The following is a 13,792-nucleotide window of genomic DNA, read 5'->3' on the forward strand; positions in this document are numbered from 1 at the left end:
GAACATAAAAGTTGTGTGCACCGGACCCCAGGATATGGATTCGACGTATTTTGGTATCAGAATCCAAATTTCGAAACCCAGGATGATCGATCGTGACAATTTTTTTTATGGGTGAAAAACTTTGGCGATATTAGATAGGAGGATACATGTAACACAGCTATAGAAGAAAACAAAAGTCCTGTGCAGCGTACCCTAGGGTAGGGATTCGACGTATTTTGTCATACAGAATCCAAATTTCGAAACCCAGGATGATCGATCGTGACAATATTTTTGTGGGCGAAAAAATTTGGCGATATTAGATAGGAGAATACACTTAACACAACTATAGAAGAAAACAAAAGTCCTGTGCAGCGTACCCCAGGGTATGGATTCGACGTATTTTGTCATACAGAATCCACATTTCGAAACCCAGGATGATCTATCGTAAAAAAATTTTTTTATGGGTGAAAAACTTTGGCGATATTAGATAGGAGGATACATGTAACACAGCTATAGAAGAAAACAAAAGTCCTGTACAGCGTACCTCAGGGTATGGATTCGATGTATTGTGGTATCAGAATCCAAATTTCGAAACCCGAGGACGATTTACTGTGTCAATTTTGTTTTTGGGCGAAAAACATATGTGTTGTCTTACGTACCAAAATTCGCTGAAGTTTTTCGCCTATAAAAACATCACATAGTTAGTTGATCGTCTTCGAGTTTCGAAATTTGAATTCTGTGTACCAAAATACATCGAACCCATACCCTGGTGTCCACTGCACAGAACTTTGTTATTTTGTATGGCTGTGTAATTAACGTTATTTCTATTGTAAGTGAACGTTTAGCATCAGCGACTTCTGAGTAGAAGAGCCGTGTTTGATTCAGAGCAGGAGCCTATGTCACTCGAATCCTCACGTTAAGCTCTAGACTCACATCTCATATAACATTGGGCTGGAAAGGGGCGTTTAAAATCCAGAAACAAACAGACAGCATTACTTTTCTTAGAATCAAGATGATTTGCCAGGAGCAGGCCTATTCTACGCATGCTTGAGGGTCTGTGCACGCAACAAATAAATTGGATTAAAGAGTTGACGTGGGGCGAGACATTATGTTCCTTAAAAGTGATATTAAAGGTAGTGTACTAGTTCTAATTCAACCGTTTTAAGTTATTATTATTTACACATACACTGAGTTGTTCTAGCACAACTATAATGAGTTATGGAACAGGTCTTGTGGTCTAAACGGCTGTACTCAAATCTGCAGAATAAAAGATTAGGGAAAGGACATTGTAGTACGGTGAGGTTCTAGTGTTAAACGAAGTGGTACAATTCTCTTGAGTAATTTCAATGTTTGTTTCTCAATAATAGTTTCCACTAATGGCGTGTCGCTTCGTAGCTCTTGCATATCCTTAACCAGTTTCGCTTGTGTAGCTAATTACTTCATTAATAACAAAACGGAACAGACTCTTAATATACCACTCGGACGGTAAGACTCACAATTACTACCGTTTACCACTTCTTTAATTACAAGGTAGCGAATCTCTCTTTTTAAGCAAGAGGTAAATCCTTGTCTTGCTCTTGCGTTTTGGACTTTTATTTTGGAAGGGGGAGAGGAATTGGAAGATGATTTAACCCCTCCCCCCAAAATTGCTCTTTTTAATTGTTAATATCACGTTGAAGAAAGCGTGTAGTTGAGTTTAAGGTTTGAGTTTAAACGGATATAACATACTAATTGGTCCAATGATTCAAATTATATCGCTTTGGAATTAAATAAAATAGGCTTTCATATGGTGTGTAGTATTCTGTAGTACATAGTAAAGGGAAGTAATGGCGAAAATATTTTAAGATTTAAGGATCAAAATTCTCTCTTCCGAACTTTTTGTTTTTTTGGTCTGACTTGGCTACAGTACATAGGAACCAAACTCAGAAATGCTCAAAGTACACTAATACATATTTAAGATATTCTGTAAGTTACACATTATTTCAACAATAAAACAAAAAGATTAATAATTTGCATTTTATATTATTATGCTTATCTGAACCGCATAAACAACTCTACAAAAGCATTTTGCAGAGATAATTGTTTTCACTAAGCCACGTCCACTAAATATGTGCCATACATCCTTCCAATGATAATAAAAGAGCCATTGAATTGTTGTACAGTTGTTGTTTATAATTTTTAATATAGGGAAATAAAAGAATGAAGAATAGTAAAAAAAATAAATTTTCAACAAGAAAGAAGACCAGTTATAGATTCCTGGAACTTACTAACTAACTCATAATTAGAAAATAATATTTCTATGAAATCCAATCTAATAACATCTACCAAACCAATAGAATGGAACTGAGTTCTAAGCTATATAAAGGAAAGAATACCAAGATTAAAGAGAATACCACAAGACAACCCTCTTCGTGAGGACGATATAAGGAATTATTTTTTTTTTAAAAAATGTACCACTGCAGAGAACATATTCAACGATAAAGTCAATATAATAATATCAAAGAAAGGAATCCTATACGTAGGAAGAAATCATTATGAAAAGAAGGTATGTAAGAACAATGACAGGTAAAAACAATGGTAGGTGCAATGATAGGTAAGAACAATCAACAGTACCAAAGAGGAATAAGAAAAGAAGAAAAGTAATCAACAAATTCCACCAACTATTATTAATTTTAGTTGATTTTCAGTTTAACGTTCCTTTCAGCAGTGAGGTTATATGAGATGGGATCTACTGATTAAGGTGGAATCTGAACCATATGAGGTTCCGGCGGGAATCGAACCCTGGTCTCTCACGCCAAAGGCGCGTACGCTAACCGCTTAGTCACGAAGGAGCTCCAACTATTAGTAAATGTTCTAGGCTTAAGACAAAAATTTGAGACGCACAGAAGACGACAATACACAATTATAATATTAAACGAAAAAGTACTGATAAAGATGAACATATTGCACACACCAGGAGTCATTACCATTACGAATGACAGAAAGAATCCTGTGAAGAAATAGCTATTGTGATCAGGAAAAAACATAAACATTATGAAATATTCAATTCCACAACTACCATAACATCAGATAATTAATAAAATTTTAATCTGTACCCACACGATAAATCATTCTATAATTCGCAACATTTTATAATTCACGATCAGTAAACATGCAGAATAGCTACACACTATTCTATTACTTGCAACAATCAGAAATATTATCATATCAACTGATATAAGCATCTAGATTTAAGTAGTAGAAGACCCCATCGCTAATGAAAATTACGCATGATCCATCGAATATTTGACATTTAACCCTTAGATACTATTCAAAATATCTGGACCAACTAAGAGAGAACAACATTTAATAGTCAAAGTACGATAGCTGATACGATTCTCATATCTCTAAATATCCAGGATGACCGGCTATCTGTCCGGACAGTTGCTTCTGTAGTCATTCGGAGTGGTTACAAAATCTTTGAAATATTTCAGTTTAACATCACACGATTACAGCCTTTAGGCTAATTGAGACGGATGATTAGGGCAAGTCAGTGATTATAGAAGAATCAGTGGAATGAGAATGTGGGAGTACCTCGTGTAAAACCACGAACATGATGTATTCCACCACAAACTTACTTGGCCAGGAATCGAATCGGGTGCCCCATTCACCAAAGGTAGCTGCTTTACCACTGTACCACTGAGCTATCGCACCTCTAGCCCCGGATTCGATACAATGCTATTAATGTGAGTAATATTTGTTTCTTAATATTATGTGTAAGTTGTTCGTGACGTTTCACGGATGCTTTGTCTGGAATTCTACAACTTATTATCATCTTCCTACATACTACTTGGTTTTACACCAAGTTCAATAGAATAGTAACTTTCTTTTGGTCACCTACTAGTATTGACCTAGTATCACAGCAGAACTCTTTCGAGAATCCAATGTTTAACACGGTCCACATAAGATTTCATTTTATATAAAAAATAAATAAAAAAGAGGGAAGATGAAGAATGGGCGAATCAGCTATTAGAAGGAAATATTACTCCAAATTTTAGACAGCATTTTCAGATTAAAATTCTGTTGTTATTTACCTAGGTCTCAGATTGGCTTGTAATGCGTGTTTCTTGTTCTAAATTTCTTGCATTCATTACAATTGCATATTAGTACCTCTATATTTAGTAATATTTTTAATGCTTCTGATAATGAACCTATAAAGCTGCTATGAATATGGAAACATTCCTTCGTAATATATTTTGCAAATTCCTACAGATCTCTGGTCACTATATGATGTATCTCTCCTAGTTTAAAAGCCACAGTTACCACACCAATTGCCTTGGGCGATGTTGACTTTTACTCACGTGGCTGTTTGTTTTACTTTGCAGACTACCTATTTATTGGATTCTGTGTATGTTCCGAGCCCTGACATGAGTTTGTGTAGTAGCTCGTACGAAGGGTAAAATAAAGGAAAAGGAAAATGATGGATGACAAAGGAGGCAAATAGAATAAAAGAGATCGATTCAAAGCAGCAGACAAAAAGGACTCTGCTCTCAGATTGAAATTTTCGAAGCACAACTTATGTCGTTTCATTGCAAAGGTTTCCCTATAGTGATAACAATGTTCATTCCTATTTTATTAAAGATTGTTTCAAAACTATTTGCAATGTTAGTGAATGTTCTCTCTTTTTTTTTAAGTTATGTAATTTCTATCATTCTATGGGTGCACAAAATTGTACACAGATGATATACTTCTATATCTCAGAAAGGAGCATTTTGAGTGTTCGTGGCAATTTCAACATTCGTTGATATTTTGCACGCACAGTACCAATTTCTACAATATTATTTGCAACTAACAAAAATAAATTTCCAAGGGTGAAACATACCAATGGGTAGATCTCATTGAGTTAAATTAAATAGATGAGTGTAAATCATCATGCTTAGGTTTCGAAAAAAAAATTGTAATTCTAAAAATTAAACCTGTACCATAAAAAATCAAATTTTTTTTTATGAAATTGATGGTGAAATATGTCACCAAACTTCTTAATTATGATAGCAAGACGAAAATGTACAGTATAATTAATGTGATACAGCCCAGTTACAGCATGGTGATTGAGATATAGTCCAGAATATGGTATGATTATTGAGATATAGCCCAGTATACGGTATAGTTAATGAGATATCATCCAGTATACGATATGGTTAATGAGATATAACCTAGTATACGGTATGGTTAATGAAGCTCAGTACAGGATATTGTTAATGAGGTATATCCCAGTTACAGTACGGGTAGTGAGATATAGCTCAGTATATGGTATGGTTAATGAGATATAACCCAATATATGCTTGGTTAAGGAGATATCCCAGTATATGGTATGGTTAATGAGATATAGCCCAATATATAGGGTCTATTTTATGGTTAATGAGACAGATGAATTGAACACTTTTTTCTGTCAAAGCCATATGATACCAGCCTCCATGAAACTGCAAACAATGAATAATATTGTAGCTTCGGAAATTAACTCTCTGTTCTCGTTTTCTCACGTACAGCCTGCACATGTATTAAAAGCGATCCAACGAATTAAATCTCAAGCCACTGGTACAGATGATATTTCAATAACCATGATCAGCAAAATCCTACCGCATGTACTTAATCCTATCACTGACATATTTAATTACTCGCTTGCCACAGGTACTTTTCCCACAGTATGGAAACTCGCTAAGGTCCACCCACTTCCAAAAAAGAACAACGTTGACAATGTCGCAGACTATCGTCCTATCAGTGTCCTTCCCGTGCTTTCAAAAGTTTTTGAATATATTGTAAATGATCAAATTCGTGAATACTTAACAACAAATAATTTATTGGATACATTTCAATCTGGTTTTTGAAGTAATCATAGCACATGTACTGCACTAGTAAACGCAACGGTTGATATAAGATGGGCTATTGATAACAGAAAACTGACGCTTCTTACTCTATTTGACTATAGTAAGGCATTTCAAACGATTGATTTTGACATATTACTTCAGAAATTATCATTATTGTTTAATTTTTCTGAATCAGTGGTTAAATGGTTTCATTCTTACCTTCATGAACGTAAACAAAGAGTAGTGATCAATCAGGATCACATATCGACATGGCATTGTATCAACAGTGGAGTGCCGCAGAGTAGCGTACTAGGTCCTCTTCTCTTTGCCCATTACATTAATGATCTCCCTAAAATTCTCACATATTGAAATACCATATTTACGCTGATGATTTTCAGTTATATGCTTCTTTTCCTCAACAAGATATGAATAATGCGATTGAGAAAATAAATACTGAGTTAAACAGAATCAGCGACTGGTCTACGGTTCACGGGTTAAAATTAAATACAACAAAATTGCAGTGCATCTTAATTGGCTCCCCAAGAATTTTTTCTTCTATTAATATCTATCAGCTCCCAAATATAAAATTGTCCAATACTGTTCTTCCATTCTCTACAAATGTAAAAAAATTGGGAGTTATACTAAATCAAAATCTCTCCCGGTCAGACCAAATAAATGGAGTTTGTAAGAGAGCATTTGGTGCCCTGCATACGTTAAATCGACTAAGAAAGTTCTTACCAATATCTCTGAAGATCAAACTTGTCAAGGTACTGGTGTTTCCACATCTTGACTATTGCGACTCAGTCTATTCTGATCTAACAGAAAATCAATCAAAGCGCTTGCAGAGTCCAAAATGCCTGCATTAGATTTATTTTCAATATAACTTACAGGGAACATCTCACATCTTTTTATAAAAAAACTGTCATGGCTGACGTTAGTTGGAAGAAGAAATTTACATAATCTTATCCTATTGTACAAATTACTTACTACGTCAGAACCATCGTACCTAGCCCGTAGATTTTTATATTTATTAGACTTTCATACTAGAAGCACAAGATCACAAGATAATTTTTTGCTCTCCATACCCAGTCACAATTCTGATTCATACTCAGAATCCTTCACAGTAAGTACTACACGCCCCTGGAACAGTTTGCCTCAATTAATACACAACGTTTCCACAGTTGCCAAATTTAAAAAATCTGTGAATTCCCTTCTCTTAAGCAAAGATAAGGATACTGGTAGCACATGAGACATCTTCGTTTTACCAGATTATTAATAACCCACATATGAACACATAACCAATAGGTAACTTACGTTAATTTGTACTGCTTATATATTCATAATTCTAGTACCGCTATATGTAATATGCAATTTAGGTTTCTCCATGCTATTTTGTTTCCTCTATTGTATGTTATTTTCAATTTTTGTTTTTGAAGTGTTTAACTATTTTTTAACTTAAGTAGTATATTCTTTTTTTATGTGGTTCAATACTTTTCTTTTGTAATTGTTGATGTTTTCTATGTATTGGTGCTTTAAAAAAAGAATGTATGCACGTGGTTAATTACTCGGAGAAGGCTGCAGAGCCTTAACTTCGCCACGTAAAAGAAGTCATAAATAAATAAATAAATAGTCCAGTTACAATATGGTTAGTGAGATATAGCCCAACATACAGTATAGTTAATGAGATATAGCACAAAATTGTGATTAACTTTTAAGCTTTAATTCTTGTTTAACTATAATACTGTGCAAAGGTATGCTATTGTCTATCGATGACTGACAAGAGCGCCGATCCTGGGGGTCAGCCCCCCCCCCCAAAGTTCATGTGGGCCCCCTCATTGTATTTGTGAATATACAATATTTGACATAATTTGAATGCAATTTGTATTAAAATCCTCATTATATGTCGTCTGTATCTGAATGCCCCCCGCCAAATTTACAGAGAAATCGGCGCCCTTAATGACTGATATCAATGTAAACAAATAACGTGCTCAACTCTCTGCGTAGTTTTAGGAAAAGATCGAGAAAAAACGCATTTTTGTGTGTTAAAAGTTATAGCATTCGTTGCCAACTATAACTGATTTTTTTTTCCTTTGCTGAAATAGAATGTTTAAATTATGTACTGTACATACAGGGTGTTTCAAAACAACACCGAGAACGTTTGGGAGGTGATTCCTGACACCAAAATAAGACGAAAAGTATAGACCAATCTGCGTGCACAAATGCTTCCTTTCGAAGTTATAGGCTGCCGAAAACATGAAAAAATGAACTTTAAAGGTCAATAGCTCCAAAACTATGGGACCTACCGTAGTCGGGTCAAGACTTCACTTAGGAACTAATATGTGCGCTATCCAAATATCCATGTTTCAGAATCGTAAAGTACTACGCAACAATTTTTATAGAAGCAGTTTGGCTACAGGCATATAATTTGAAATACTCACCAACTACCTCTATAAAAGTTGTTGCGGAAATACCGCAGAATTCTGAAACATGGATATTTGGATAGGTCACATACTAGTTCCTAAATAAAGTTTTTACCCGACTATGGTAGATCCCGTAGTTTCGGAGCTATGGACTTTTAAAGCTCATTTTTTTTTCATGTTTTCGGCAGCCTATAACTCCGAAAGGAAGCATTTGTGCACCCAAGTTGATCTATACTTTTCTTCTTATCTGGGTGTCAGGAATCACCTCCTAAACTTTGTCGGTGTTGTTTTGAAACATCCTGTATAAAGGTGCACTGTTAAATAGCAAATTGTATCTATTGTAGTTTGTCGTCTTTTAACGGTAACGCATATATCTCTAATAGTGACACATATACTCCTAACTGTGACACTCATTCTTCTCGTAGTATTTCTCTTTCGTAAATTTGCCTTGAACCTTTTCAACTTTAATACTAGGTTTCTGTTTTGGTTCCACATTGGTCAGTCTAAGTATCACGCAATATCAAGCACTTTCTCTTTCTGACAAAGGTTCCTCATCTCGAAGCTCTAGGATAACTTTTGTTTCCCTAGATTGATGAGAGGGACATTCTTCTGCTCAGAATTCTAATTGAAATTCTTGGAAATGTGTTCTTGTGTGAGAAGGAGAACAGGAAGGTCTGTGTGTCTTTATCCATATAGTATTTTCATCGTCCTTATTCTGTTTCTTAACGATTTTCTGTGAACTTCCACATGTTTTGGTAGACAGAATATTTATGTTTTTTTTTTTCGGAGATCCGGTTGCGATTCCCGCTATGAATAAAATCGACGACAGACTTTTTAAAGACCTTTTCACTATAATGGAATTTTTGTAAACAAAAAACCACTAAAAATTCATATAAATAAAGAACTACTCTCTATGAAATCTAGCACTTCAACGAAAAGGATGTGGTAGAAATAAAAGAAGAAAATTTATGTTTAACAAATTTCGTTTAGATAAAGTCAACTTTCTTATTGCGCTACTCAAATTATATTTCTTTTTTCAGAAATATAGACAGCATAATCTTCAGAAAGACTATCCGAAGAAAAAATCAAAAGAAATCAGTGTTATGAGTAAAACAAACAAGAGAGAAGTATTTCTTTCAACGACGTAGTCTCCAAATACATCATCTTTCTAAATTTAAAATTTATAGAAATTAATTGCACTAAATCTAAAAATAAGGTTACTTTCATTACATCTTTTAATTTACTTTGTCTTATCCGTAGTCAAATATGAAGAAGCATAAGCCAGGATTTAAGAAATTCTTTCACTGAAGAACTTTAGATCTAAGTTTGATTAAATTTTAACCATTAATAAAACATAGGCAAAGTTTTACTTCATTATACCAACAATTTACCTGCAAACTCATAAGTTTTAGTTCATATTCTACATTAATATTTGTAATACTTTTATCCAACGCAGAATTTTTAATGTATTTACTAAAATATTATGACAATTTTTAATCGTTTGTCTTGTCTTTTAGTTATTTTCTGTAGTTGCCTGCAGTGGCGCTGATTTTAGGGGCCGAGGAGACTCGTGTATCCCCCGGCAAAAAATTGCTTGAACGCTCAGTATGTTTATTAAAATCCTCATTGATGTCTTGTTAGATGATATGTTACAACGAAACCACATACTTGAATGGATTCTCCTAAAATTGTACAAAAATCGACACCCCGAGTAGCTTCATATTCTTGAAATTACTAAGTTTCGAAGTTAAAACACAAAGTAAAATTAGACTTAGGGAACTCTTATTCGAAGTGGTGCGGAAAATTTCCCTTCTTCCCTCATTTCAATTACCACTGTCGTCCTGTTGGAAAACATGTTCCAGAAGTTTCCACACAGAAAGAATCGACTGAATCAACAATTATAAGTGCCGACTGAAACAAACGACTGAAACAAACAATCACTTTCTGACGCCTTCCAAATATTGTTCATTGTATTTTGAATGTTTGTTTACATATACAGATGCTAGTAGTTCTGATGCTTGCTAACCATCTCGCATACTATAGTCTAATATAAGACTTTATGGTGCAAGTGCATGGCAAGAAAGAAAAAATAGTGTTTGAGTTTGACAGGGTTCATACATCATAAGAGAAATTTGAAATTTTGTAGATGATCGTTGATAGAGAAGATCGAAGACTCATAATAAACTTATATATGAACTAACAAGTAAATGTAGAAAATGACAGAGGAGAGTGCAATTGGAAGGGGAGTTCGACAGGGATGCTGTCTCTCAGCAACATTATTTAATATCTACCTAGAAGAGATAGTGGAAAAGAACCTACAAAATGAAGACGACAGGAGGAGGTAGAATAATTAGGTGTATATGGTTTGCAGATGATATGGCGCTTATTGCAGAATCTGAAGAGAAAATCAATAAGATGTTAAAAAACTTGAGGAAGGGCAGTGAGAAATATGGAATGAAAAATAAATGTTAGAAAGACAAAAGTTATGGTGATTGAAACGAAGGGGTCTGTGTCAAATATAGAAGTAATTGGGAGGAAACAGAACAGATGACTAGTTTTCGATACTTGGTAGTATTATTAGAATGCTATGAAATATGAAAGTGAAATAAAAGCAAGGATAAAAATGGCGAAAAAAAAGCCTTTAGAAAGAAGAAAAGTTTGTTTCGTGGGAACTTGAATAAAGAGTTGAGGAAAAGACTCATAAAATACTTCGTGTGGAGTATTGTATTGTATGGGTCAGAAGCATGGACATTACGCAAAAATGATGAAAAGCGACTGGAAGCTTTCGAAATGTGTGTATGGAGAAGAATGGAGAGAATTACCTGGATCGAGCGGAAAACGAATGAGAGAGTGTCAGAAATGGTGTGGGGATTTAGATATTCTTGAGAGGAGAAAGAGAAACTGGTTGGGACATTGGCTAAGAAGGAACTGTATAATGAGGGACGTGTTAGAGGGCATGGTGGTAGGAAAGAGAGGGAGGGGATGAACGAGACTACAATTAATGTAAGATATCGAAACAGAAAAATCGTACGTGAAGACGAAGAGGTTAACTGAAGACCGTGGAGCATGGAAGTTTCTCAGTTGCAGCAAGTGACCTGTCAATAATGGCAGAATACCTATGATGGTGATGATTGTGACACACGTGTTACATTGACTTGATTGGTTATGATCATATGATGTATTGGAAGAAACTCGAGAACGGAAGATCTATCACTGGTAATTAACAAAAAGGTCTTTGAATTCTTTTCATGGAATACATGTGTCCCGTTGGTAGACTAAGTGTTAAGTACAAGTGCAACCCATCAGCATGAGGATGATGTATTAAAAGAGGTAACGTTAAGGACTTTTATCGGTACACTTTCATTCTGATACATATCATAAGAGGGTAAAGGGATTAAAATAGGTTTCATTAAATTAATATTTCTGTTCTTAAAAGGGACGTTTCAGCTAGTTAGAGATAAAATTGTGCGTGAGTGTGTGTTAGAACCTCACACAGTAGTCTGGACTATAAATCATGAGAAATAAAACGAACGAAGAGAACATTAATGATTTTGTTTCTCTGGAAGGAATAAAGTAGAAAATGAAAATAAAATTACGCTTTCAATATCGAAACGAGCATTTCTCGTTCATACATTCAGCTTTATTTCTGTTATGCAATGGAAAACCGAGACCGTAGAAACGAGCATGAAATTAAAAGTAAAATTAATAATTTAGTTTAACGTTTCACGATATCTCAACTAAGGCTGAAGAAGACGTTGATAAATGCAAGTGACTAATGAAAGTGGTGGAATTATGCAATAACAGGAAACGAAAGAAACCTCAAGAAAACCCACTGTCACGATGTTAGACCACACCAAACTTACATGGACAACCAAAGTGCCCCTACAAATAATAAAATGTCCCTATTAAAATTATTGGTGTCAGCACCTCGTTCTGCAATCACGTCGCTTCTGCATATTTGAAACAAGTGCAGAAAAGTAATTTGGATCATTGCAATAGTATTTCCATATTTCTAGAATATGGACTTCTAGAATTGTCTTGTTTCTTCCCCTCGCCTTTCCACTTATTCCTGCCTCATGAGTCAAACTAATGTTCCACTGGGTTGAAATTAGGAGACCCTGGAGTCCGATGCATGCAGATGAGTTTTTGGTGTTCTTGTATCCATCCCTAGGTAAATATGGACGTATGTACGAACACAAACTCTTCTTAAACTGGAAAATTTGTAAAATGGAATGGTAGTAAGGTGTTATCAAGGACATTAATATAAACTTGCTGGTCATTTGCTCCGGCACTAGAATCAGTTCTCTTGGGTCAGCGGCTGTAATGTAGTCATAGAAATTTGCTCATTATCCGCACAGATTTTCCTGTTTGCACTACACGTTGAAGCACATACCTTGTCCCTTGTGACCTACAGAGGATGAGTCTTTCTTATCGATCGTACAAGAATTCCAGTATACAGTATCTGTAGGAGTTCAATTTTCCACTGTGTTAATTGTCTCGTCTTGTTTGTCTCTGTGAGAAGGGTCTCCGACGCAGGACAACAGTTCTCAGACAGGGTGCCTTTAGTCTTTACCGTATGGTTTCATGGAAACAGCCGTATTCTACAGTCTTGTTCCACAAAACGTATCTATGGCGTTTTGGATTGTTCTTGACGTCCTCTGTTAGTGCTACATCCTGAACCATAGTTGTTGACTTAATTCTACCTGATCTGGGCTAAGATTTTGCAAATTTGATTCCAAACATTTGCAAAATCATCAGTCAGAACAAAGTGCTGTAGCGACTTGAGATTCGTTCTGGTCTTGTAATACACGACGCACAACTTCACCACGCTGAACTACTGTCAACTCTTGGCTATCACGTGGACGCGGCATGTTTTTGCTTCTCAGAATGAATGTGTTGGAAGATATGCTGTAAACAACATGCATGACGTTACTGCACATGCTTCTTGGCAATAATTATGTAATCTCCATTACTTTTATCCCTTAAATCAGAAATGGAAAACTTTTTTTTTTAAATTAAAATGTTAAATTGATAATGCCCATTTTCCAAGACGGCCGGAAATGATAGCTTTAAATAGACCTAATTTTAATCAATAATTTACGTGAAAATGTATAACTCTATAATATAATAGAAAGCTAAAATTAAAAAAAAATATTATATATTTACCTTTTCAGAAGTATTTTTCTAGTGTATTTCATTTTCTTCATATAATTTAAAACATTACAGCGGCTCATTAGACTGCACTTTATGACTTTGAAAGACCGCAAGCTCACCACCTCTTCCCTAAATTAATATTTCTGTTTCCATGATCATGCAAACTTAGTTTTCATCATCAAAATTATGTAGTCACTGGCAGTAGAATTCTACCTTACTTTAGAGTAAAATATTAAAGAACTGGCCTATGAAGAATCGTCAACAATTAAAAAAAAAATGAAATGAAATGAAAGAACACTATAGTTCTTCAGTTTCGTAGTAAGCTATCTTAATCATTACACCCCGATTACTTCGCCCTGAATACGTTGTCATTGATGTTTTTTCTGGAATCAAATT

The 13,792-nt window shown here is 34.9% G+C and overlaps 1 protein-coding gene across 2 annotated transcripts in view; it reads right to left on the reverse strand.

Moving 5' to 3' along the window:
* LOC145683874 (potassium voltage-gated channel subfamily KQT member 1-like) overlaps positions 1-13,792 on the reverse strand; it is an 802,890-nt gene that overhangs the window by 285,140 nt on the left and 503,958 nt on the right. The gene's annotated exons all lie outside the window — the stretch shown is intronic.

The sequence above is a fragment of the Thermobia domestica genome, chromosome 4, assembly GCF_964235325.1.
Source record: "Thermobia domestica chromosome 4, izTheDome1.hap1.1, whole genome shotgun sequence".
Taxonomy (NCBI): domain Eukaryota; kingdom Metazoa; phylum Arthropoda; class Insecta; order Zygentoma; family Lepismatidae; genus Thermobia; species Thermobia domestica.